The sequence below is a fragment of the Martes martes genome (assembly GCF_963455335.1).
Source record: "Martes martes genome assembly, chromosome: 1".
Lineage (NCBI taxonomy): Eukaryota > Metazoa > Chordata > Mammalia > Carnivora > Mustelidae > Martes > Martes martes.
Window position 1 is genome coordinate 106,742,221 of NC_137888.1, and position 12,512 is coordinate 106,754,732.

At 41.0% G+C, this 12,512-nt stretch overlaps 1 protein-coding gene across 3 annotated transcripts in view; it reads right to left on the bottom strand.

Annotated features, from left to right (window-relative positions):
• IGF2BP2 (insulin like growth factor 2 mRNA binding protein 2) overlaps positions 1 to 12,512 on the bottom strand; it is a 160,194-nt gene that overhangs the window by 79,148 nt on the left and 68,534 nt on the right. The gene's annotated exons all lie outside the window — the stretch shown is intronic.

A 12,512-nucleotide genomic window follows, 5' to 3' on the forward strand; every position in this document is an offset into this window, starting at 1 on the left:
GGCACGTATTGCATGGAGCACTGGGTGTGATGCATAAACAATGAATTCTGGAACACTGAAAAGAAATTTAAAAAAAAAAAAAGGCGACCTGAGGTGGGGGGAAATATAGCTATTTCTAATTCAATATTAATTCAATATTAATTGAATATTAATCTAATTCAATATTAATAGAAATATTGTAATCATTTTATTATTATCTTAAGTGGATTAATAAATACCTTCAAACTTTCTTAGTTTTAACTTCACATTTGGTGAATATCAAAAGTTCCTCGGAGTCCTCAAAAATTTGTAGGAGCGTAAAGAAGTCCAGAGACCAGAAGTTTAAAAACTACCTGTACAGCATGAGTCCAGAAGATGAGAAGCCCAAAGAGCAGACGGTAGAGCTGCATCACTTTCCAGGTGAGAGGGTACCATGACTAGCAACCATGAACCTCTTAGACTTCTCAGCAAGTTAAATTTCAAGGACTCCATTTCTCATCAGGTTTTATGGCCTAATGACAACGAGCATTAAAGATCATTCTCAACTCCTTGCAGGACCCAGAGTGTATGTGTTCTCGCTTTTATCCAGAGAAACTTTACTCTCCTGGAAGGGGACTTCTAGCCCAGTAGGCACTCACCTCTTCCTTCTCCCTCTAAGCACCCAGTATTTTTCTTTTCTACAGCACTAAGCCCATGCTTGTAATATTTGCTTACGTGGCTCTCTGATGGAAGTGTAAGGCCTTAAAAGGTAGAATTTTGTCTTAATTCCAGCATTTTGCTCAGTACTGGGCACACAGAGTGAAACTCAAAAAAGGTCTGTTTAATTAATGAAACTAATTAACTCCCCACCATGCACCAAGCCATTTTGCAACAGCAACCTGACCTCTCCAGGGGAAGACTAGACAGCCCAGGGGAAGAGTGTGGGGTTTTCAGTGCTTCTCAGTATGTCACTCGACTGGCATTTTGACTATCAAGTCTTTTATTAGTTAGACTGGTATAATCTTGAAATTGTCCAATGGAGACCCAATGCCAGGCAAGCCTCCCCCCACCACCTCGTGACCTCCGCAAATCACAAGGGCCCTCCCTGTAAGGACACCAGCCTCCTTCTGTGATATCTGTGTCACAAGTTCTCTAAAACAACACAGGCTGTTAAAGAAGCAGGTTTGAAGAAGAAACTTTTAGCAAAATGAAGAGCATATAAAGTCAGTTAAAAAGCAATGCTGTCATTTGAATGGCCACATGATCAGGGACTCTATAACTCAATTAGAGAGAAATATTTTTTTCCTCAAATTTAATGTAAGCAACGTGTGGGAATAAAGGATATTGAGTCAGATAATCCCCTGTGTGCATCACAGACAATACAATGTGCATAAGTTATGAAAAATTTTCACAAGCTCAGGATGTTACAGCTTCTTTCTGGAATGTTGCTACTGTCCTGTTACTCCCCACCCCCACCCAACACACAATGATCTCTCATCCTGTAATTCATCCCGCCTCTACCCTTCCTTCTGCCTTTCCTTCCACTATACCTTGTTCTGATGCCTCCTTCCTCTATGCACCTGGGAACTGAGGGAGGATATAATAAAGCTGACAAGGGCGCCCGGGTGGCTCAGTCAGTTAAGTGTATGCCTTTGGCTCAGGTCATGATCCCAGAGTCCTGGGGTCCAGCCCCACATCCGGCTCTCTGCTCAGTGGGGAGCCTGCTTTTCCCTCTGCCCTTCATCCTGCTTGGGCTCTATCTTGCTTGCTTGCTCTCTCAAATAAATTTTTTAAAATATCTTAAAAAAAAAAAAAAGCTGACATGAATAATAAGACATTCACAACCTCTGCTAAGGAATGTCATCTTATTTCTTTATTTCTACAGACTATGAACCTTAGAAATGACCTATTCTCACCCCCTCACTTTACTAGAGAGGGAACTGAGAAAAATAATGTTAAATGACTGAAATGCCACATTTCCTTAATTTATTTCTGTATGTTTCAGGAAAACTAATGCCAAGGAAAAGGGGGTACCCACAGATAAAATAGGGAAAGAAGCTGAGGAATGCTTAAGAAGACTTTCAACATCCACTCAACACCATTTATCAAGCATCTACTATATGGGTGGGAGCCTGACACCCTGTGTTAGCCCATGCAGACCTTGTACACTCTAACTGTGCATTGAAAATTTAACAGATATTAAATCAGATTTAAAAAAGCAAATGCAAACAGGCAAAAGAAAACAAAATAAATACAGCAGTCTAGAAAAACAAAAATAGCAAGACTCTCTATGAATGAAACAGGAAAGAAATGGAGGAAAACATAACATTTATTCTGATTGAGGAAAAAAATGTAGCTCTCTCTGCAAACAAAACTGGGTAAAGACGTAGCAATTTATTTACATCACAATTTAAGGATTTGTTTAAAAGAGTGTGTACATTCATTAATGGGAAAGGACTTCTGGAGACAACTTTTAAAAACCCTAATAACAACATTTCCAGTATTTTTCAGAAGGCTCCCTTAACCCCCACACTTTGCCACAAGAGGGTGCACACTTCCTTATTAATAGGGTAGACAAGGGAAACTTAAATACCCACCTCTGCTCTGGCACCTCTCTCTGGGACCCCAGAGCCTCAGGATAATGAGCATACAATTATGTAGGTCAACTCTTTTCACATGTATTACCTCATGTAATTCTAACAATAGCTCTGTGAGGTTGGGAAGGGTGAAAAGTACCAACTCATCTTAAAGAAGAGGAAACACACTCAGAGGCAAAGTGACTTGCCCAAGGGCAAAGAGGGAATGACGTTAGAGCCCAAACTTGAACTAATGTCTTCTGATTTCCAAATCCTATACACATTTTCCTTAGTTCCCTTTAAGAGCATAATCAAAACCCATTATCTCAATCATTCAGTGCCTCCATCCATCCGTTCCACTTATTTTGAGCAAAGAATCATACACTGGGGAGATCCAGGAGACTTTGCTGCCTTTGCGGTGTTAAAGCTTTTTTTTTTTTTTTTTTTTTTTAAAGTGTGTGTGTTAACACCTGGCAATTACTTTTATGGGTTTCCAATGAGGTGAAAAGTGTGCTGACACTAGTCTACAGTGTTCTACGGCAGCATTCACATGGACTAGAATAATTTTAAGTGTTGCTTAGGACAGGGAAATTGACTAAAAACTCAAATTTCTTGGGCAGATCCTCTGAGATTGAGGCTAAAATGTAACTCCAAAAGCCTTCTCTTGTGAGAAACAGTATAGCACAATGGTCAAGGGCTTGAACTTTGCAGCCAGACTGCATGCGTTCAAATCCAGATTTTGCCACTTACCCAGTAACCTTGGCCAATTCCTCAACTCCAGTGTGTCTGTCTCCCTGTGGCAGAATGGAGGCAGGGGGCGGGGGGAGCAACTCCTCCCTTACCATGTAGTAGTGAAGATACCGAGACCATGCACCAGAGAGTACATAGGCTCTCAAGCCATGAAACGCAGTCCTTATTCTAAAGGACAGAATTCAGAATTATAGTGATTGCTAAAGAAACAACTTTATGTGCTTTATGTCACAGAACTGCATTTTATGACAATATGTACACGTGAAAATATATTTAAATCCTTAATAACCTATGTGCACAGCAGATTTTATCTTAAAGGATTTAGAGTATCGATATAAATTGCTAAGGAGTATGCAGTTTTCCTATCTTTGCTTTTATGACACCGTGTGTCTTATCTGTGGCTGCCTTGATGCCAAGTACTCAGTCAGGAAAGAAAAGCAAAATGACAGAGTTCCTCTGGGAGGAGATAATAAGCTTTATGCAGCAGAGGGGAAGCTCCCTGACCTAGAAACCTGAAGACCTGGGTTGTATCACAGCTCTGCCACTACCCAGCATCCCCCAGATCCTGTACCATCAAAGGCTTCATCTCCTTCTCATTAGGCTCCTCACGGGCCACAGAAGCGGGGTGGACTGAGTTTGCTGAGTGAGTGAATAAGCAGGGATGGGAAGAATGGCAATGGAGAGGAAGGCTGCAAGGGCGGGAGAAAAGGTTAACTTACACACTACATGCATATACTTGTTAACTCAAATGCTAGCCCAGCTCTGCCTCACCAGGGCGCTGGGTCTGACCTCTAAGAATCTTCCCTCCCTCTCAGGTTTTCTTAGTGGTGGTATCACAGGGCCCAAAGGGACCCCAGATCACCGTTTTCAGTCCTGTTCAATTTTCCAAATCAAATTCACCAGACCGTTAAGGCTGGGTGGTCATGGGCCTGGCTGAAGCCGTGTTGGCACCTTTTGGTCTAAGATGGCACTGGGCCTAGCCTCATGTGGGCTCAGAGGTGGGGTGGCCTTCCAATTAATGCCTTCCAGCTCCTTCCAAGGGCCCCGAACATCACACTCCTTCTCTTAGGACCACCCTCTAAACTCTTGCTTAGTTTGGACATCTCTCTTGCATGACTCCCGCGGGGCAGAGATAATTCTGTGGTGACATCCCAATGAATGGTGAATACCTTTTACAGCTTCAGCCTCGGGTTTTATTTGATGTCCCCACGGGCTCTGGTGCCTCTCTTGGGACATGACTTCACACACACAATATATGCAAGATTACTCCCTCCTCAGGCAATGGCAATGCCTTAAGTGCATTCACAGGACCACGGACTGCAGTGGCTCCCAGGCTCCCTCCGGAATGTTTCCACTTGCTCACCAAGTGTGGCTGTTAATTTTATAGCAAGGAGGCTCCTCGTATCCTGCTCGCAACCTGAAATGCCCAGCAGGGGGCACCATGGAGGGAGGAATCACTCACCTGACTGCAGACTTAAACTGCTACACTCTTAGGGTTTCAATTTAGGCTTCGTGGACAGTCAGCAACATTGGACTGCATGACGCTGGGGACATGCCTGAGTTTGGCTTCTACAAGAGTGTAACAAGACTCTTTCTTTTGACCCTGATATGCAAAACTGTGCAATCAGAACTGGGTGGCAAATCCATGCTAGGAAGGGCCATGATCTCAGCCATCAAAATTAGAACTAGAAAGCCCTCCCCAAATGTAGGCAGGACAGCTCAGTCGTAAATGCCTCCTATATATGGGGCTTTTGATACTTCTCTGGGGATTCCAATTTACAAGCTAGCAAGTCTCTCCATGAAACAGCTTTTCTTGATGTTCAGCATTAATTTTTATTTCTTTTTAAATACTGCTTTGATTGGTTATAAATACATTTTGTCTTTCCATGATGTTTACATCCGTCACATTCTTAGGGACTGTTATCATATCCCCTTTAATCATCCTTTGGCCAAGCTATACATATTTAGCTCCTTTCATCTCTCCTATGTCCTTCCTTCCAGCAGTGTTGGCTCCTCTTTAAATTCCTTCTAATCTGTCAACATCTTTCTGGAACTGATGCACACCCTCCCTTAATAAACATGCTAGGTACTCCCTGTTTCCTAAGAGTTTTCCAAAGCCCCTATAGTAAAAAGAATACCGGGCCAGGAGTCAGAAGTGGTAGTTCTAATCCTGGCTCTGCTGTTGTCCCTTCTATAAAATGAGAATGGTACCTCTTATGATTCGAGAGAAGATAAAATATAAAAAATCACTTTGCAGATTATAAAGTATTATTCACGAAGGATATGCATATATATTACTCATATAATTTTAAAAGTGTAAACAAAGAAAAGTAAGATTGGAAACAAGTATGCCAATTAACGGTTATTAAATCTGGTGGTAGCATCAGGAGCAATGGCTACATTATTCTACGGACCTGATGGGTTTTTAAATTTCAGTTTATGGAATTCCTCATTTATTTACTCACTGAAAGTATTTATTAAACTTCTACCACACGCAGGACAGTGGGCTGGAGGATATGGGTGAACATGGACATGATATTTTTTTATTTCAATGTATGGAGTTACTCACTGACTCATTTAAAGTATTTATTCAACCTCTACTATATGTAAGACAATGGGCTGGATGATCCCCTAAACATAGAAGAAGCACTTCAAGGAGTTATCATCATCTCAAGTTCTCAGGAACTCACTACATACTCGCTTTGGATCACATAATATTAGAAAGCTACTCCTGCTGTACTTTAAAAATTTTTTTTATTGAGGTATAATTAACATATAACTGTTTCTTTGATTATGCTTTGAAACACGAGTGATTTATTATTTCCTTAGAACAAATTGAAAGAAACAGAATTATTAGGTCAAAGGTTATACCCATATATAAACTTCAAATTTTCAAATAGTTTCCCAAAAAGGGTGTGCCAATTTATACCCTCATCACCAATATACAAATATCTCTTACCATACTATTGCCAACACAGGGCATTATCTTTTTCCCCATCTAAGGGATTATTTTTAGAAGTAATAAACAGGAGGAAATCTAAAATAAATTCATTTCTACCAATACAAAATATCCTCATGTGGTACCTATTTTGGTTCTGCCTTCTGGTAGTTGCCTGTTCAATAGAATCTTTGAGTGCTTATTACTTTCCAGGCAATATACTGGGGGTTAGACCACAAAGATGACTCTGCCCTCAAAAGGCTCATAAACTCAGTGCGAAAGAGAAATACCAGTAATTACAGAACACTGCAGAAAAGTGCTCCTTCCTTAAGAAGTGCACCTAAAATGCATAAGTAACACAAAGTAGCCGAGAATGGTCAGGAAGTCTTCAAGGAAGTGGTGACATCTGAGTTGGGTTTTGAAGGGTAAGCTTTGGGGGAAGCTTAGGCCACAACCAAAAAAGAAAGAGAGGAGGACAGTAATCCAGGCACAGGAGCCAGTTGCTGATTGTGTAGCCACTAGAACCCTCCCCAAGAAAATGTTTTATCATATAAAATCTTAGCAATCCAGATTCAAGCTTCATGGGTAGTTCTAGTGTTATCATCTCTCTTTATCATTTGCAGTTGCATTTCTGTCCATGGAAAAGCAATCAGCAAATCTTCCCGCTATCTCATCCAACAACCGAAGGTGCAAGATTTCTCCTGCTTCCTTCACAGAGAACACTTTCACAAAAACAAGCAGGAAGCCATTTTGTTGAATACAATCTTTAAAAATTAGATTGTCAAGCTGTAAGAGGATATTTAATCCTTAATGACCCTTAAATGGTTTCCTCATTTAAGAAATAAAACAAGCAAAGGGGAAAAAATAAAAGAGAGAAAGAGAGACAAAGGAAGGAACAGACTCTTAACTATAAAGAACAAACTGATGGTTATCAAAGGGGAGGTTGGTGGGGGATGGGTTAAACAAGTGACGGGGGTTAAGGTGCTATAAAGAGCACCAGATGTTGTATGAAAGTGTTGAATCACTATGTTGTACACCTGAAACTAATATAACACTACGTTAACTAACTGGACTTTAAATAAAAACTTAAAAAATAATTAGTTTTCTCAAGTAAGGTAGGAGGGATTAGAAATGAGATTAATAACTCCCTTCTACTCCTAAAAAAATAATCAATTGGACCAACACAAAATCCAGTTTAAAAACAGTGTGGAGCACCTGGGTGGCTCAGTCGGTTGGGCGCCTCAGGTTGTCATCTCAGGTTCCTGGGACTGACCCCTTGTTGGCTCAGCAGGAAGTCTGCTGGAGGATTCTCTCTTCCTCTCCCTTTGCCCCTCCCCCCACTCACGCTGGCTCGCTCCCTAAAATAAATAAATCTTAAAAAAATATTATAAAAATCTATTTTGGCACCGTATCATTTTTAATAATAAAGATATCCCGAAAAGCAGCCCTTTTATGTGTTTTCACATGTCACTAGTGGCAAATATAAATACCCATGTCTGGAATCTAACTGTTCTGGAAAGCTCTTGCAGAACGTGAATTCCTGCAGCACACTTTAAATGCAGGTAGAGGGGGCAACTGCAACTATACTGGGTCAAAAGCCTCTCATTTATTCCCTAATTTTCAAAGCTGAAAACGCCTCTCCAGGTCACTAATCCTCTGGTGTTTAAACTGCAGAGGACTTAAATAGACTTGGCAGAAAATCACATACAAAAGGGCCTCTCTGGTCTCTTATAAATTATTAGAAAATGGCTTTTGAATTACTTTGTCAATTATTTTCACTTAAATTTAAGTCCTTCAATTGCACCCTATGGCTCAAATATCTTCCTAAAGGCTTTGTTGTCAAAAGACAAACTGATCTTGCCTCAATCTGAATGTCAGCCTGGTCTTCTTCTGTCTCCCTAGGAATCACCACCACCTGCTAGAATGCAGCTGGGCTTGGCTGAGAGCAGACACTTAACATCTCTGATGCTGCATGCAGCATGGAGACAGCTTCTCCTGCCCAGAGCTCCAAGGGAAGGCTATGACCCTAGAGCCCAGGTAAGCAACCACACAGAACTTTGGTTTCCGTCCAGGCCCACAATGCAGCCCACATCCCAGCTGAGACTTCAGACCATCTGTCAGTGAGCCCAGTGTTCAGATATGGGAAATTTTACTAAAAGTAAAGATGCCACCAGGTTTTGTCTGTTTTTTTCCCTTGTTTTTTGTTTCTTTCCCCCCAGTTGTCAAAAAGCAAAGGGATCCTCATACATGGAAAAACCATAAAATGCATCTCTTGGTTTGTTTGTAATTTAGAAGGACAGAAGTCACACAAGGTGAAAAATAAAATATTTACCTATTTATTCCTTCATCATTTAATCAGCAAGCACCTACTATGTGCTAACCACTGTGCTGGGCTGAGGATACTGAAATGCATGGCTTGCAGCTCCTGTTCTCAAACACGCAGTTTCATACAGACAACACTATTTTTCTCCTTTGTGTTTCATGGCTATCTGCTGGATTTCCTACAGAACTAGACAAGACTATTTATTAATCTGCTAATAATATTATTCACCTCCTAATGTCACAAATACAGTCACTTGAAGACTTGTTATTTCCAGTGTATACTACTAAGCATAATAGTTAAAAGTGAATGCCCATTCTGTGTCAAACATCAAACAAACCCGTCTTCTCTATATTAACAAGCATAATCCTTTCAGCTAGCTACTCTGCTATGCCTGTTCACAGGTGAGGAATCCAAGCTCAGAACCATAGGTGACTTGCCCCAAATCATATACCGAGTTAAGAGGTAGAGCCAGGATGGGTCTCCCTGACCAGAAGTTATGCTCTTGACTACCAAGCTTTGTAGCCCCCCATTTACTCAACAGACTGTCAAGATTATTTGGAAATGGAAAGAATTTTTGGATATTTTCTAAGGAATTTTCTATCGAAGGCACAGGGGCAAAATATTCCAATAACCTCTCAGAGATAAGTTCAGAAAGTTACTGGTTTGCCAACAGCTCACCCGTACACTGATGATTTTATAAACCCAACAGGAACACAGGGAGAATACCTTGCTGCCAGCAAAAGTACAGTTTTGAGGCTGCTAGTTATAAATTCTGATTTTTATTAAACTTCTTAAATTCCAAGAGCTTGGCCTTTTCGACTCAGTGTTCTTTCCCTCCTATTCAGAATCCCTGGGCTAATGTGTTTGACTGATAAACGCACAATGAAAAATGAACCGGTACCAACAGCAAGCGTACCTTGTACTACGAATGACTGCTATTTGTCATTGTCAGAAAACCTAGAATTCACCCTGAACAGAACTCTGGGCCCAACAGGATTACAGATAAGGAGGACTCGAACTGGGAAGAGAAAGCCGTGGGAGGGTGACAACAAGAACCAGTCATTAGGATCACAAACATGACAATAGTCAGGGCCAGCTTCTCTGCCGGATCCCTCAGGGCCCTGCTCCCCAAAGGGCTGCACTTTGTTTAATGCTGTCCTGGGGCCACATGGGAATTCTTAATCATTTTACCTCTGAATCTGTGTTCTGAACGTGAAGTCCAATAGAATAGCAGAGCATGAGTATGAGCAGAGGAGATGCCGGTAATACGGGCGTGTTGTTCTGTGCTATCATCCTGACTGCATACAGTGTTCATGCCGTCCTAGGAGCACACAACTCTGGTGGACCCACCACACATGGGATTTCAGCAAGACTCAGAGCAAGCCCAAGGTAAGCACGTAAGGTCTATAACTGCATGAGTAGAGGTGCAGACCCAAGGAACGCTTTCCATTGGCACCAGAACTTGTCTGGAAGGTAGAAATAAGGCAATACCGTCCCGAGAAACACAAAAAACCAAGGAACCCTCTAATGTCCTTTCTCACTCATGTTACTTTCCCATGTTAGCCAACCACTTACACTGAAAATGATCACGTCTGATGTAAAAGGAAGAGACAAGATAGGGCAACCTGTAGCTTATTTTCCATTAGTCCTTACCAATAGTAAGCTAAAGGTAGTAATGGTAGAATACGCACACACTGTCTGAAATAAAAATGGCTGGGTTCGTTTGGTGCAGAGCAATGTCTGAGAGGGCGTCTGGGTGGCTCAGTTTGCGGCTTCCTTCAGCTCAGGTCATGATCGCGGGGTCCTGGGATCGATCTCTGCATTAGGCTCCCTGCTCAGTGGGGAGTCTGCTTCTCCCTCTCCCTCTGCTTATACTCTCTGTCAAATAAATAAAATCTTTTTTTTTTAATTTTATTTATTTATTTTTTACAGACAGAGATCACAGGGAGGCGGAGAGGCAGGCAGAGAGAGAGGAAGGGAAGCAGGCTCCCTGCCAAGCAGAGAGCCCAATGTGGGGCTCGGTCCCAGGACCCTGAGACCATGACCCGAGCCGAAGGCAGAGGCCTTAACCCACTGAGCCACCCAGGTGCCCCAAAAATCTTTTTTTTTTAAAAGAACAATGTATGAGCTACAAAATACAAATTTTATAATGGTGGTTTTGCATATGAATTAAATGCTTATATTTGCATTTTAAACTCATATGGGGAATTTAAGAAATAAAACAAATGAACAAAGGGAGAAAAAAAAGAGAAACAAACCAAGAAACAGACTCTTAACTACAGAGAACAAACAGATGGCTACCAGAGGGGAAAGGGTGGGAGGGGTGGGTTGGGGGGTGGGTGAAATAAGAGTACATTTATCATCATGAGCACTTGAGTAATGTATAGGACTGTTGAATCACTATATACTTGAAACTAACATAACACTGTATGTTAACTGTGCTGGAATTAAAATTAAAAACGTAATAAAAATAAAACAAACTGGCAACATACCCTATAAAGGTAAACAGTAAAATTCATAATAATTAAAATTTTAAAATTTCCCTTATTTAGAGTGACATGAAATAGCAAATAAAGTACACTACAAAAAGTCAAGACAGAAACCATGGAAGAAAGGGAAAATGTCTATATTTTAGTACCTTTAACAAGAATTTTTCCCTGTGTTTTTGAAAAAGGGCACTTCCATTTCACTCTGCATGTGGCCCAACAAATTTGGAGCAGCCTTGACAACAATAACAGAGGAAAGGATTAAGTTATGATTGATTGATTGCCTGTGTCCAGTCAAACTTCAAATGAAGAGGTGAAAGACTTGATAATTCAATAATAAAGCAAAAAAAACAGGACTGCTAGGAATTCTGACTTTGGTGAAATCAACTCATCAACACACACACACACACACACACACACACACACACACACACAACCTTCTTACACCACATGCAAACACCCAGGGAATCACAGAAAACCAAGGGTATCCAGTCTGAAAAAGAGGAAGAAGATTTTTATGTCGAGTCGGTCACAGACCTCTCCCGGAGGCCAAGACTGTGCAGCAGAGCTTCCCTGTGAGGGAAGAACAAGCAGATAGGACACGTGAACTTATGGACACGTTTTCAGTGCAAATCTCTGTCTGACACAAGCAGCTTCAGACGTCAGCAATGACTTGTTGCTCACGTGCATCTGACCTATTTGGCACTTTCGAGGAGAAAGATAACTGCTTATGTTTGATAGATGTTTTAAGACTTAATCAACATAAGCATGTACATACACAGTCTTATTTTATTTCTACCACAGCCATACAAGGGACTCGGGAAAAGTAATTTTCAATACCATTTTTATTATCAGTATTCCAATGCTAAAGTCATGTTGCTTTTACTATTCTTGACCTGGAGTGTTTACATGGGTATTTACTTTAGACTCACTCATGAACCTTCATATAGTACTTTTGTGTATAAGTAAGTCTGCAACGAAAAGAACAAAAGGTAATAAATGTTCACTGCAGGAGATTGGAAATGAAGGTTAAAAATCTCCCATATTCCCAAAGAAAACTATTAACAACTTGATGCTTCTTTCCGTTTTTGTTTGTTTGTTTGTTTGTTTTTAAGAGAAAGAGAGAACATGCAGGCACAGTCAGGGGAGGGCAGAGGGAAAGAGAGAATCTTAAGCAGGCTCCTTGCTCAGGAACCCAATGCAGGGCTCAATCTCCTGACCTGGAGATCATGACCTGAGTTGAAACCAAGAGTTGGATGCTTAACTGACTTAGCCACCCAGGCACGCCTCCCTTCTTTGTTTTTATAAAACTGATTTTTTTAATAAAACATGATTTTTTTACATTAAAAAAATCACGTTTCCATGATGCTGCTTCTTGCTCTCTTCTTTCTCTCTCCAACATAATTTTACAAAGCATTACAAATTCAACATAGGGGGCACGTTGGACTCCTGCTTTTGGCTCAGGTCTTGCTGTCAGGGCT